Consider the following 16163-nt stretch of genomic DNA (forward strand, 5'->3'; position numbering starts at 1 on the left):
AGTACTTTGGGATGGCTCTATCAACAGATGAAGCCAATAATGTATTAACAGTACCAACTGAGAGAAAGTATGGTTAACTGAGGTTACTAAAAAGAAAAAGCAATTCAAATCAATTGGCAATCTACAAAAAGAGTTAAAGATTTTAAAAGCTATTATTAAAATTGCTATATTGGTCTATTATGCTATATTATATGTGTGTACATATTGTATGTCCACATGGGAAAATTTTATTAAGAGTTTTATTTTAAATGGCTTATAGATAAGATTGTCCATAAATTTAAGCTGCTAAAATCAATCAAAGATACATTTTAATTTGTGGGACCTGAATCTGTGTATCATATGTTTTAGACTTGTTGGTAGAAAGAAACTAAAAACATTTTAGATGGTTGTGCTTAAGTTTACTGGCTAAACAAACTACACCATGTTAGATATTTAAGAGGTGTTTTCAAATACATGATTCTTAAAATTTATAGAAGGCATTGGACCTTCTGGTAAATGTTTTCTTAAGTTGTTATCTAATGGGTGAAACGGTTTGCTAAGTATTCATGTGATATTGCTATTGTCAGCAAGCGATCTAGGACTTGCTCCCTCATTTCTCTATTCTAAGCCCAACTTGTTCTTTCATTTCTCTATTCTCTTCAAGGTAGGAAACTAATTCTATTATGAAGGAATCTGTAGGATGCACAATTTAATCTTTAGACCTTATAAAAGAGATGGCTAACATTTTTCTGCAATAGCATAGCCAAAATAAGAACTCAAATAATAATCTCATAGCTAGATTCACTTCGCCATCAGCGAAGTATACAGTAAGTAGAAAAAACCTCCCTTTCAGACCAAAGGGAAAGAAAGTTTTAAAGTGAGAATATAATTTTCCTCATGGGCATTGTCTACCTTAGAAAAACTACTACAGAACATGCCTGTGACTATAGACTTGTAGTTCAGGCCACCGAAGATTAGAGATGGGACATGGGCACTCCCTTGACTTGCATCCTCTGGTCTGCTTTAACACAAACCAGGAGGAAAGGAAAGCTCGGCATCAGAAGCAATGGGTGGCAGGCCTATTAATGGCTGATCTGTACAGTGATCTGCCCTCAAGGAGACCCAACAGGCCAGTCCACTGCAGTGGCTTTCAATGTGGTAAGCCTGGGCTTCAGCAGAAGTCAGCTTGTGAAGAGCCCTGGCAGCTCTGCCAAGAGTTGGATCACTGGAAATGGACCTGCCCTGGAGTCGAAGGATGCCCAGGTCAGAGCCACAGATCTTATTGGCTCTAAGCTGAAAAGCCCTTCACTCAGCCCAACTTCCAAAGTGACCACTGCAGCTAAGGGGATGGTCAAGTAGGGTCAGCAACATTGCAGGCAGAACTGTAAATTTCTTGTTAGAGATGCCACCTGCCTTTACCTGGCCAGCTCTCCTCCCAGGCCAGCCAAGTAATGAAAGTCAACAGAGTGCCTTCCCCTAGGAGGTTCACACCTCCCTTAGGATATACCCCATGTGAAGAGATAGATAGGTCTGGGCCTCTGAATTTACAAGGCCTAAAGCCCACCAGATTATTATCAAGCCGCTTCTGTCAGGTTCTATTTGCCTCTCAATCAGAAAACTTAATTGTAGCTTAGACAGCACCTTTCTTAGCTCCTCTAATAATGACTCTGTCCTTTGTTCTAGGCCCTGTCTAGTGCACTTGGGCCTCATTCCTTTGTAATCATAACCTCTACTCTACCACCAATGGCTCTACTCCCAACATGTGTGTACTGATGGTCCTCTTCCCCACTTAATGCTGTATAATTGTTCAAACCTGGTAAATGCCACTCTTAGGATCATTGGTTACTATCCTCACTCTGTCTTTTATGACCTTGTCTAAATATGATCAGAGTCGGAAAACTTGGAAGGCTTCCATAGCCTTGGCAACTCATGACGACAGCCTAAGATGGTTACTGGCGCCATAAACTAGAGTGTCAATTTGTTGGGTCAACAACAGGAGCCACTGTGCACTTGCTCCTCATGTGGGATCTCTGTCCTTAATGTGCTGTACATTTTGATTTAATGCTACAACTAGTACTCAAACAGTATGTTTCACTTTGTGTTTCTATGTGGGTGCAAACTGTTGAAATCTTTATACTAAATTGATCTTCTGTATATAAAGAGAATTGAAAATGAATCTTGATGCAAATGGAAGGGGAGAGGGAGCGGGAGGGGGGAGGGTTGCGGGTGGGAGGGAAGTTATGGGGGGGGGAAGCCATTGTAATCCATAAGCTGTACACTGGAAATTTATATTCATTAAATAAAAGTTAAAAAAAAAAAATTCATAGGACATAAATTTAATGAAACCACAGTCCTGCAATCACCAGTGAGCACTTCATTCCCACAGGACACAGAGAGAGGCAATCATTCACATCCAACCTTTCAATTAAGGAAATGGAAGGAAATCTGTTGTGTGGAGCAATTGAAATGAAGAAAGAGAGGATGTTTTAAAGTGAAATAAAGCGGCTGAAAGGCATGGCCACTTGTGGCAAATTCATTCTCTTAGCTGCAAATTTGATTGGTATGATGTTGCTGGATAGTGTTATAGATGAGATGCTGGGGTCTTCAGAATCATCGCAGATTAGAACAAGCGTCTTCACAGGGGACATGGGAATTGCAAGTCTTAATTTTAGGTTAGGTTAAAAAGGGAAAAAGAAACTCATAAAAATATAGGAGAGTGCTGAATAAAAGGCAGCTTCTGCTGTTTCCCTTTTTAGCTCAAGGATCCTTTCTAATAATTAGGAACAAATTGTTCTTAAGGACTCCAGAACAATTCACTAACTTTTCCCTGTTTAATTAAGTAGCTATAGAATCACAGATCCTAAATCCTCCCTAAATAATTAGGAGAGAACAATGAGAAGGAATCCCCATCATCCCAAGTAATTTGGACTGCGGATGATCAAAATGGAGTCTATTATGTACTCAGTGAAATGTAACCACACTTTCTTTTCTGTCTTTGTATAAGTTAGGATGAGAATAAAAATTAGGGTCTGGATAATGACACTGTTAATGTGAAAGTACACTTTCCCATCAGGTGGGAAATGGAGAAACAGTCTTTTGGAGATGAAAAACAAAGCTTCTAGTAGGATTAAATAAAATCAGAGAAATTGTTAACAGCTAAGGAACATCCATAAAGAAATAGCACCAAGCATGATAAGCTGTAGAGCAGAAACACCTTCTACAAATATTAAAGTCAATAAGTACCACAGAGAAGTTCCAAGATTTTCAGTGTCAGAGAAGCAGAAGGTCTTGTTCAATATAACTAAAAAAATAAATATTTACCTATTGGCAAATAACATAGCATGGACGGAACGTGAAATAGTCCTAAGACATTTACGGTCTTTGTGCCATAGAAGTATTTCATTGAGGAATAAAGGCATGTTTGCAGATATTTCCAGCATCATTTTATTTTGCAAGCTTTCTGACTAGTGCCTCTGACTGCAATTGGGAGTCCCATGAAACTATAGATTTTTGATTAAATGTTTTGGTTGTTTGGTTTTATCTTAACTGATGAATCTGCAATATCTCAGTTTATATTATTCATGCATAGTAGATATCAAATAAATATTTATTGAATGAGTAATAAAATGAAAAGGGAAACCTCATTTTAATTAAAAGGAAAATATTTTTCCTTCCCATGAAAATGCAATGTACATTTTACACCATCCACCTGATTAGTTAAAAAAAAAAGGGCAGGGGTGTTGTGGCCTTGCAGGTTAACCCACTGCTTGCAATGCTGGCATCTCTAGGGATGCAAGTTCAAGTCCTGTATGCTCCATTTTCAGTCCAGCTCCGTGCTAGTGTGCCTGGAAAAGCAGCAGAAGATGGTCCAACTACTCCCATCCCTGCACCCACATGGATGACCCAGATGAAACTCCTGACTCCTGGCTTCAGCCTGACTCAGCCCTGGACATTGCTGCCATCTGAGGTGTGAACCAGCAGATAGAAGATCTACTCCATTCACTCTCCCTCTCTGCCTTTCCTTCTCTCTGTAACTCTCATTTTCAAATAATAAATATTTTTTAAAAAATTTCATACACAATCCCACCTTAAGTATATGTATTTTATATAAATATGGCAAGTTGTCAATACGTTAAATAGGTTAGTGTAATCACAATAGATATGAAAAATCAGGCAAACATAAATAGGAATAGATTTTCAAATATTTACCATATATATTAGCTACAGATTCCCCAGTAATTTTAAAATATACTTGCTTCCTCAGTTGCTATGATAATTTCATTTTATAAAAATATTTTTTATAATTTTTATAATATATTAACTTTTAATGGTTGATTCACATATAAATTGGATTGAAATTACTCCATTGGGGATAAACTTGTTTAAAAGGCTTTTTAAAAAACTTGATTTGATTCTATTAGTTAGTATTAGCAGACACTAGTCTTGTTTGTGTGATCCCTTTGACTCTTAGATCTATCAGTGTGATAAATTGTGAACTGAAATTCTAACTAATAGAATCAAAAAGGGAGAGAACGATCCAACATGCGAAGCAGGATACACAGTAGACTCATAGAATGGCAGATGTCCTAAATAGCACTCTGGCCTCAGAATCAGCCCTGAAGGCATTGAGATATGGCTGAAGAGCCCATGAGAGTATTTTAAGCATGGAAAGCCAAGACACTCTGGAAAAAAAAAGAAGAAGAAGATCTAAATGAAAGATCTCTGCCAATTAGATCCCAGTGGAAAGAACGGGGCCATCAAAGAAGGAGGAACCTTTCTCTGAAAGGAGGAGAGAACTCCAACTTTGACTATTACCCTATATGAATAAGATCGAAGTCGACGAACTCAAAAGGCTTGCATAGCCTTGGCAACTCATGACTAGAGCCTAGGGAGATTATTGACACCATAAACAAGAGTGTCAAATTGTTAAGTCAACAACAGGAGTCACTGTGTACTTACTTCTCATGTGGGATTTGTCCTTAATGTGTTGTTCAATGTGAAGTAATGCTATAACTAGTACTGAAACAGTATTTTTACACTTTGTGTTTCTGTGTGGGCACAAACTGATGCAATCTTTACTTAATATATACTAAATTGATCTTCTGTATATAAAGATAATTGAAAATGAATATTGATGTGAATGGAATGGGAGAGGGAGTGGGAGATGGGGGGTGAGAGTGGGAGGGAAATTATGGGGGGGGGAGCCATTGTAATCCATAAACTGTACTTTGGAAATTTATATTTACTAATTAAAAAATATTTTTTTAAAAAAACTTGATTGGAAAGGCAGATTTGTAGAGATAGAGGGAGACATACACACACACACACACACAGAGAGAGAGAGAGAGAGAGAGAGAGCGATCTTCTATCCACTTTGTCACTCCCCAAATGGCCACAATGGCCAGGACTATGCCTGGTCAAACCACAATAGAGGAGCTTAATCTGGGTCTCCCATGTGTGTGCAGGGCCATCTTTTACTGCTTTACCACACATATTAGCAGGGAGCTGGATAGGAAGTGTAGCAAAATGGCTCCCATATGGGATGCCTGCATTACAGGCAGTGGCTTTACCCACTACTCCACAACACCAGCACCAGGGGTGAATTTGTGAACATATAAGAGAATTATTTCCATCTCGTGATTTTTTTATGAAATGCCATTCTTCTGAACTAGGAGTTCACACATCATTCATGCTTTATGACAGTATATTCTGAAATTCAGAGGTCACCACAGTTTAAATAGGGAAAAACCTTTAAAATGACTGCTGGGGGTCAGCACTGTGGCAAAGTGGGTAAATCCACCACCTGCAATGCCAGCATCCCCTGTAGGCACCAGTTCAAGTCCTGGCTGCTCCACTTCCAATCCAGATCTCTGCTATGTCCTAGAAAAGCAGTAGAAGATGATTCTACGAAGACCAGGAGGAAGCTCCTGGCTCCTGGCTTTGGATCAGCACAGGTCCAGCCATTGCGGCTAACTGGGGAATGAACCAGTGGATAGAAGGCCTCTTTCTCTCTGCCTTTCCTCTCTGTGTGTGGCTCTGACTTTCAAATAAATAAATAAATCTTAAAAAAATAAATAAAATGACTGCTGTTATGACCTTCAGCCATAGAAATGTCTTTAAAAACACCTAACAATTGAAATCCATAGTAGGAAAGTGTTATACCATTAAAGGTACAGTACAGTGTTGAAATAGAGTCATTTCTCAGTGCTGACAAAGACTAAATTTCTGAATATATTTTCAATTAAGAAATATTTGCATTCTTATCATAGTGTTTTAATATATATCTTCTTTTAATTTATTTTAAAGGTGTGATTTGAATTACCCAGGAATCCCTACTTAATACCAATATTTTATTGATTAAGGAGTAGATTTTGCAGTCATTCCTGCAGGTTGAAATGTCCTTTCCGCCTAGTCTGGATTATAAGATTTTATCACATCTAAAGGTTCCTCTATATAAATTGAATACACAAAGAAAGCAATCTAATATTTATTCATATATGATAATCCTCCACCCTGGTTTGAGAACTTCTAATGGCTCCTTGTTTTCTCAATTTTAGCATTGCCTGCCCTTGGTTATTGGACCTTATTTTCTCTTTTTCTTTCCAGCATCATTTTTCAATCAATTCTCTAATGGATAGCTATATGGGATTATTTGAAGTTCTCAAAATGTTTCCTGTGTTAACTTGGCATTTTTGAAAATTCTATTTTATGTGACTTGAACAGCATAACCCAATTCCGTTCCTAATTTTCACGGAAGTAATTTCTGCTCACTTTTTGTATTTCTTCGTAGACAGATTCTAGTCCAGCAGGCTTGGCAGATGACTCAGGATTGTATTAGCTTTGGCTTATGCAATTTTCCAGATTATCTTGTATCATAGAATTTACCATGTGCTATTGAACCTGATCACAATTTGCATTATTGGTTATATTGTATAAAAGAGGATAGATCTGTGCCATATTTATGATTTTTTAAAGATTTATTTACTTGTTTGAAAGGCAGTGTGGCATAGAAGTAGAGAAGGGGATCTTCCATCAACTGGTTCAGTCCCCCAAATTTGCTCAACAGCCAGAGCAGGGCCAGGCTGAAGCCCAGAACTCCATCCAGATCTCCCATCTGGGTGTCAGGGACCCAAGTACTTGGGCCATGTTCCACTGATTTCTCAGGTGCATTAGCAGGGATCTGGTTAGGTAGAAGAGCAATCTGTGCTCTGATATGAGATGTTCGCATTGAAAGCAGTGGTTTCACCTACTGGACACCAATGTGGCCACCCCACTTAGGATATTATTCCTAGAATCTTAATTCAGCCTCACTTATAATAAGGACTCAATAAATAAATGAGTGGCTACAATTTCATTTATAATTTGATTATTTTCATTTCTTTTATTTATTTTTTATTTTTTGACAGGCAGAGTGGATAGTGAGAGAGAGAGACAGAGAGAAAGGTCTTCCTTTTTGCCGTTGGTTCACCCCTCCAATGGCCGCCGTGACCGGCGCACTGCTGCCGGCGCACCGTGCTGATCCGAAGGCAGGAACCAGGTACTTCTCCTGGTCTCCCATGGGGTGCAGGGCCCAAGCACTTGGGCCATCCTCCTCTGCCTTCCCAGGCCATAGCAGAGAGCTGGCCTGGAAGAGGGGCAACCGGGACAGAATCCGGTGCCCCAACCAGGACTAGAACCCAGTGTGCCGGCACCGCAGGGAAAGATTAGCCTAGTGAGCCGCTGCTCCGGCCTCATTTCTAATACATTTTTAGAATATGAATGATAGTAAAAAAATAACAATTTATCCAAAGGATTTCATATAAACTAAATTGCAGCCATAATTTAATTTATAGTCATATACAAAATTTGTTTCAATCCACAAGTACATTTGTCTTTTAAATTCAGTAGTAACTACATAAAATTTTTAATTCTCCCAATAACTACATAATATACATACATGGAAATCATTTTAAAAATTTTGAGTCACTAAGTGATTTTTTTGAATTCACTTTATAATGCATAATATTGAGAGTAATCATTTATATTCCATCCAAGTGTATATTTAGAATGGTATTTCTTATCTTAGCAAAATTGTTCTATAGTATGTTGCAAATTTAAATGATATTTCACACAAAATAGGATAAATTCGAGGAATTTACTTGAGGAAAGTCTTTTAAAATTGTTATGTACTGTTTAAATTTATTTAAGAAGCAAAGAGAAAGAAACAGAATTATCTTCAATAGCCTGATTGACTTTAAGTACCCACAACATCCGGGACTGGCACTGGCTGAAATGAAGAACCCCAGGGCTCAGTCCTGATCTCCCCCATGGATACAGGGAGCCAAGGTCTTAAGCCATCGCCTGCTGCATCCCAGGAAGATGGAACCGGAAGTGGAGCTGGGACTTTAACCCAAGCACTTGGATGTAGCACACAGATGTTCAAAGATGTGTTAACTGCTTTGCCAAAAGACAAAATTTTCCTGCTTGAGAGAAAAAAGATTTAAAAATTCATCAGTTAAAAATGTGAAAATTATACTTCCTCTACATTAATGACACTTGCCTATACGACAATATTTCCAGTAAAATTGCTAGCAAAAGTAATGGGAATGGAGCATTGTCTGAAAAATTTCTAAGTTAGCTAAGATGGCCATGTTCCTTTTTCCTCTGCACCTAGACCAGCCTGGTTCCAGATAGGGACTGCCGAGGCAGAGAAACCACAGCCAAGCAGACATGCATGCAATGTCCTTTCTCTGTCTTCTGCCTAAGAGCAATGACAATTTTGATTCATTATTTTACCACACTAAGTGAATTGTTTTTATTTGCAGATGTGAGTAAGAATCTATTCTTAAAATATCATTTTTATGCATAATAAGTGTGAGTTATCAGTAAAGAATCTGAAGATTAGTTTATAACCAATATTGGGACATTGAGCTGTTATTACTTTTTGAAACTCGGAAGAAACCTTCTTTTTAGTTTTTCATATTCAGTAAACAATGGAAAATAATGTAAATGATATATATGGATATAACATTCACAAGTATTAATATTCATTATTGGCAAAAATAATCATTAAGCATTTAAGAAAGCATTGGGGCTGGTGTTGTGGCACACCGGATTAAACTGTTGCCTGCAATGTCAGCATCTCTCATAGGCTCTTGTTCAAGTCCTGGCCCAATCTATCTTGTAGTTAATGTGCCTGGGAAAGTCCCAGAACATGCCCATGCCCCTGCCCCCAGTAGGAGACCTAGATGGAGTTTCATGCTCCTGATTCCATCCCAGCTCAGTCCTGGCTGTTGTAGCCATTAAGGGAGTGAACTATCAAATGGAAGATCTCCCCCCAACCTCCAGTAACTCTACCTTGCAAGTAAACAAATTAAGTTGTTAAAAAAAAAGAATGTAAGTCATCACTAATTACTGTATCCAAAAATAAATTACAAAATCAACTCATTTCACTCCCCAAACACTTCAGTGTGTATCTCTAAAATTAAGGATGTTTCAAGTACATTTTAATTATCAATTAATATTCCATGCATTTTCAAATCTTGTTTGCAAAATCATGATATATTTGCTTTGTTTTGACTAGACTATAAGGTTTTCATATTACTTTGCTGATGTTTCTTAAATTATTTTTGTGTAACTTTATTGGAAAAATTTTATGTATAAAGTAGAAAGAAATAGTACAATGAATATTTAATCACTCAAAAGCTAGATTTAATAGTTAGTAGAATTTTTCTGTATTTGATTAATATTTTCATCTATTCGTCCAAATGTTTATGCATTAGCAATATTGCTAAGCCCTTTCAAATTAAATTTCAGAGGTCCTGATATTTCATTCACAAAATTCATGATACATTCCCGGAGCTTATAAAAAGATGTTACCAACATAACCATGATACCACCAAAAATAAACATAATGATGATTCCTAACAGCTAACATCCAATTCTTGTAAATATTTCTAGGGTAGATTTACTTTGCTTGTATTAAAAGGCAAAGAAGGTGGCTGGTGCTGTGTCGCAGTGGGTAAAGCCCCAGCCCGCAGCGCACACATCCAATATGGGTGACGGTTCGAGTCCCTGTTGCTCCTCTTCCTATCCAGCTCTCTGCTATGGGCTGGGAAAGCAGCAGAAGATGGCCCAATTCCTTGGACCCCTGCACCTGATGGAAGACCCAGAGGAAGCTCCTGGCTCCTGGCTTTGAATCAGCTCAGCCCTGGCTATTGTGTTGAGGAGTGAACCAGTGGAATTGAAGACTTTCTCTCTGGCTCCACCTTTCTCTATAACTCTGTCTTTCAAATAAATACAATAATTCTTTAAAAAAGAAAGAAAGAAAAGGCAAAGAATGATATATTGGACAGTGAGCAATTAAAATGAAAATTTCTGCATAAGGGTTTACTTGCAGCCCTGAATTCTACAACATACACATGCACACTCATGATTAGACAGTTTGCAGGCAGCTCTTAGAAACAGCTTGCAAGGAGATATGTAATTATATGTACTTCATTCAGAGTACTAGAACATCACGAGAAGATGAAGTCATCCATCGCTGGATGTAAGTCACTAAAAACACTGAAGGTAGTTTTAAACACTTCATGGGGGAATGAATAGAAATAATTTGAGAAGAAGCTGTTTCTTGAAGGGTTTGATATATGGTGGGGGCAAATCCAGTAAAACGTTTGGAAGAGGAATAGTTTATATAAAATGTACACTCGTGGCCTTAGGAAGTTTGTTTGGTTTCTCTTTTTGTAATGATTTATTAATTTATTTGAAAAGCAAAGTTACAGAGAGAGAGAGGAGACAGAGAAAGAGGCAGGGAAAGAAAGATCTTCCATCTGCTGTTTCATTCTCCAAATGGCCACAATGGTCAGGAATCCAGGAACCAGGGACTCCATCAGGGTCTCTCAGGTAGGTGGTAGTGGTCCATGTCCTGGAGGCATCGTGTGCTGCTTTTCCAGGTTCATTAGCAAGGAGCTCAATTGAAAATGGAGAAGCTGGGACTTGAGCAGGCACTCATACAGGATGCCACCAGTACAGGCAGTAGCTTAACCTGTTGTACCTCCAGGTTGGTCCAAGTTCCTGGTTTTGTTATATAGGAAGCAACTATGTAATATCATAGGCTGCTGTTAAAACTTTGGTAAGAAAAAGTCAAATAAGATAAAGCTGTATTAGAGATAAGCCAATATAGTGCCTATCAATTGTCTTTTATGTGTCTACTACTTGATGAATTGAAGGCCACCAATTACCTGAACACTTGAATAATGAATGTGAGGTACTAAATTAGCTTCCCAAATACTCTGTCTCATTGACTAATTTTAAAAATCATACAGTCAGGATCAGAATGTGATGATAAGTTAATGGAAGTTGAGCAGACAAGTGGATTTCTGAAAAAAAAAAAAAAAGGAAAATAAAATTTGTATTTTGTGCTCACGTTTGAGAAGGGTGTTTTTTCTCCCTAGCAGATGATAGCACAATAGAGCTCCTTAAACATTGTTGAAAGTGGTGATGCGTGGTGATGGCTGCTGATGTATTGCACTAATATTTTTTTAGAGTGACAGCACTCTTGATGATGTATTATACTAATATTGTAGTTTATCACATGGGCAGTACTCTGATGATGCATTACAGCAATTTATCACCAGAGCAGTTGTGTTTATTTTCTTTCTCACTAATCTAAGTCAAGTCTAAAATTCTGTTCAAAGAGTAAATCTGGATCTTGATCTATTTTCTATGGGGAAAAAAAGCCTTTGAGAGAAGGTATGAAACTTGTAGTTACTATAAAAATGCAAATAACTACAAAAACTTAATCACTATTTTGCTTTAGTGCTTAATGTTTACAGTTTAAAAATTTGTCTTAAATATATATATATATATATATACATACATATGATGGAGTATTGTTTTATATCAGCAAAGCAACATTTTGTATCAACTGTATCTACACTGTTTCATATTTGGATAGAAAACAATATGTTTAAGGGCAGAGACCATTTATTATGTAACTCAGGAACTGATAGATGAAATAATGTCAAATTGTCTCTCTTAATCATCTTGGTTTCCAAAAATTAAAAACTACTATTGTACAATAATGAATGAGTACTTGAAAGCTTTTGGGCAGTAACCAGGATACTTTTCTGTAGATTACTATGTAATCAAAAGAACTAGATAGAACCTGAAATGTATTTAAGGGCAAGTGTACTGGAAAAGGGAAATTAAAAAAAAAACCTGAAAATTAGGGAAGACTGAAAGCTCCAACTAGCAAGAAGGAGACTCAGCAATAGTAACACCTGCAAGTCTGCTCTGAAATTTGGGAATAATTATAAAAGGAACTCTTAACTTTAAAATGTATACTTACAAGTGATAAATACAAAATTGGTTTTGAATGAGAACCAGACAGCGCACCAGAATAAGTTTTGTAAACAAAGAATAGAGAATAATTTTTAAGTCACTTGATTTGCAACAGTTTCTTACCCATGCTTTCTTTATAAAAAAAAAAAGTTGCTTACATTGTGGGGTGTACATGCACCTGTGAGAGAAGAATCATGATGATTCATCCCATGTGGGATTATCAACAAATAAGGTACTTTAAGATATTTTTAAAGTGAGTGTATAAATGCAGAGAAATATCATGTAGAAGAACATATACATTACAATTTTGTGTCTGCTAATTTTTTCTAAATCAATATCTCATTTATTAAAAAGATGGAGAAAAGTGAGTTGACAATCCATAATTTTTAAGCTTTAAAATATGTTCTTAGAGGCTTTGAAAAAGACAACTCATAATTCAGAATACCTAGATTACACGGAAGAACACTTCTCATTGAAAGGTGATACATTATCTTGATGACTTTTCTGATAAAAATAATTTGTACTTCTCTTTTTAAAAACTGTCCCTGTAAAAGAAAGACATATGTAATAGGAAGTAAATGCATGGTAGTCAGTTCAAGTTTATCAGTTGTCTTTATTTAATGCAGCAATCAATAAAGTTAAATATTAATCTAATCATGTGAAAGACAGTGCTTTTAAAATTTCATGTTGTTGTCTTCTTTCAGATGACAATTGAAAGCACATTATTTAAGCACATTATAGCATCAATCGGTATATATAAATATATTAGTGTATATTGATCAAGATGGAGGAACTAAGATAAACTCATAGAAAGAAAAGCCTTGTATCTTGCAATTAACATTATTTTGAGTACTTGGAATGCTAAACATTTAAGAAAGAATGTTTTGATGTTAAAAAGTTCTCCAAAGTCCACTATAAAATGTGTTTTTCAAGATCTCATTTTATCTTAATATTCTGTATGGAAAGTTAAAAAGTTGTATGTTGGTTTCCAAGATTTCTGGGTGTGAATCTCAGCTTTTTCATATACTATATCTGAACCCTGGGGTTAGCTAAGTGTGTGTGTATGTGTGTGTGTAATCAATTGTCTTATCTGAAAAACAAAATTGGAAAGTATATGGTTCTATGGAAATAAAGAAGGAATCTAAGTTTTAAAGGTTCAATTTAGAATTTGGGGCACTATAAGCACTCAATTTATATCTTTATGATCTGTTTCATAGGTAACTATAGTTCACAATAATGTATTACACATTGTACAAAGAAATGGAAGAGAGGGACTGGTAAGCTCTAAACACAAAAGCAAGAAAACAGAAAAGTTGCTAGGTCTGGTCAGTTTATACTAAAAATGTGTGGAAATATTACACTGTGGGTTTTTGTTTGTTTGTTTTTAATGCGATATCTTTTTTTTTTTTTTTTTTTTTGACAGGCAGAGTGGATAGTGAGAGAGACAGAGAGAAAGGTCTTCCTTTTTGCCGTTGGTTCACCCTCCAATGGCTGCTGCAGCCAGCGCATCGCGCTGATCCGAAGCCAGGGGCCAGGTGCTTCTCCTGGTCTCCCATGCGGGTGCAGGGCCCAAGGACTTGGGCCATCCTCCACTGCCTTCCCGGGCCATAGCAGAGAGCTGGCCTGGAAGAGGGGCAACCGGGATAGAATCTGGCACCCCGACTGGGACTAGAACCCGGTGTGCCGGCGCCACAAGGCGGAGGATTAGCCTGTTAAGCCACGGTGTACACTGTGCTTTTTTTTTTTAAAGATTTATTTATTTATTTGAAAGGCAGAGTTACAGAGAGGCACAGGCAGACAGAGAGAGAGATCTTCCACCCGCCTGTTCTCCCCAGATGGCTGCAAATACTGAATCTGTGCCCATCTGAAGGCAGGAGCCAGGAGCTTCTTCTGGGTCTCCCACATGGATGCAGGGGCCCAAGGAGCTGGACCATCTTCCACTGCCTTCCCAGGCCACATCAAAGAGTGAGCAGGACTGGAACCACCACCAATATTTTGGACGCCAGTGCTGCACCCACTATGCAACAGCACTGGCCCTGAATACTTTAAAATGTACAGATTTTATGATAATAAATTTTTTAAAAAAGTTAAAAACTCACTCTCCATTTTTATTAAGGGCACTAATATAGAGAAAGTGAATTGCAAACCAGATTTTCTGACATCCACATGGCTTCTTCTGATACTTCCTTCTGGTTGTCCTACAGACTTATGAAGCAGTGTTGGGCTTGGTGACTACAGCTTAAAGATTTTCAGCATAAGTTTGTTTTTCTCAAACAAATCTAGCCTTCTATGAGCTCACTCCTTATATTAATTTGAGAAAGCTTTCTATATGAGATAGAATTGGACTAGCAATTAAAGTTTGATAATTTTCATTGTATATGCAACCTGAGTCATTGGTGGGAATGCAAAGGAAATCTTACAATAACACTCGCGACTTGAAGTTGAAGAGAGGTTAACAGGATAAATGAAATTAGGGTAAATGAAAGGAGAGAGCTTGTGTTAGTAGTGATATATTAAATTCCTAAAGAAATTCTTACACAGCATGTTAGAAATAATTTCTTCCATAAGATTTTTGGAGAATGGGAAGGGGTAGAGAATAAACACTAAGAATTATGGTCCTTTAGGTAGTGCTTGTGGGGGCAACATTGTGCCTTAGTCGGTAAAGCTGCCTCCTGAACTACCAGCATCCTATATGGGCATTGATTCAATTCTTGGCTGCTCCACTTCTGATCCAGATCTCTGATAATGTGCCTGGGAAAGGAGCAGAAATTGGCCCAAGTGTTTGGGTCCCTGCATCCGTGTGAGAGACCCAGAAGAAACTCTTGGCTCATGGTTTTGACGTGGCCCAACCCTGGCCATGGCAGTCATTTGGGAAGTGAGCCAGCAGATGCAATATTCACTCTGTCTCTGTCTCTGTCTCTCTGTCTCTCTCTCTCTCTCTGTCTCTTTCTATATATAGAAATCTCTTTATCTCTATCTCTATCTCTATCTCTATCTCTATCTCTATCTCTATCTATCTCTCTGTCTTATCTCTATCTATCTCTCTGTCTGTCTCTTCCTTTCTCTCTGTATCTCTGACATTCAAACAAATTTCTATATCTTCTTTTCCCCAAGGAAACATTTTATTTAAAGAGTACAAATTTCATAAGTACAACTTTAGGAATACAGTGATTCTTCCCCACCATACCTACCCTCCCACCTCACCTCCTCCTCACTCTCTCATTTCCAGTCCATTTCTCCATTTAGATTTGTTTTCAATTAATTTTATATACTGAAGACCAACTCTATACTAAGTAAAGATTTCAACAATTGCACACACATGCACAAAAAAACTTGAGAACAAGTTTTACAGTTTATTCTCATAATACAACTCATGTAGGACAGAGGTCCTACATGAGAAGAAAGTGCACAATGACTCCTACTGCTAATTTAACAATTAACACTTTTATGTATTACATCAGTGATCACCTGAGGCTCTTGACATAAGCTGCCAAGGCTGTGAATCTCTGTCAGTATCTAGACAAGCTATAAGCAAAATGGAAGTTCTCTCCTCCCTTCAGAGAAAAGTACATCCTTCTTTGATGGCCACGTTTTTCCACTGTCTTGGCTTTCTATCCAGAAATGCTTTCATGCACTTTTCAGCTAGACCAGAATGCCTTAAGGGCTATTTCTGAGGTCAGAGTGCTATTTAAGGTGATTATTGTTTTATGAGTCTGCTGTGTGGACTGTTTCTTATGTTGGAACATTTTCTCCTTTTTAATTATATCTATTATTGTTACCAGACATTTTATCTTATTTATGTTATTCCTTTAACACTTAATCCTATCTATATGATCACTTTAACACTTAATATGTTCACTTTA

This window comes from Lepus europaeus, chromosome 12, assembly GCF_033115175.1.
Source record: "Lepus europaeus isolate LE1 chromosome 12, mLepTim1.pri, whole genome shotgun sequence".
Lineage (NCBI taxonomy): Eukaryota > Metazoa > Chordata > Mammalia > Lagomorpha > Leporidae > Lepus > Lepus europaeus.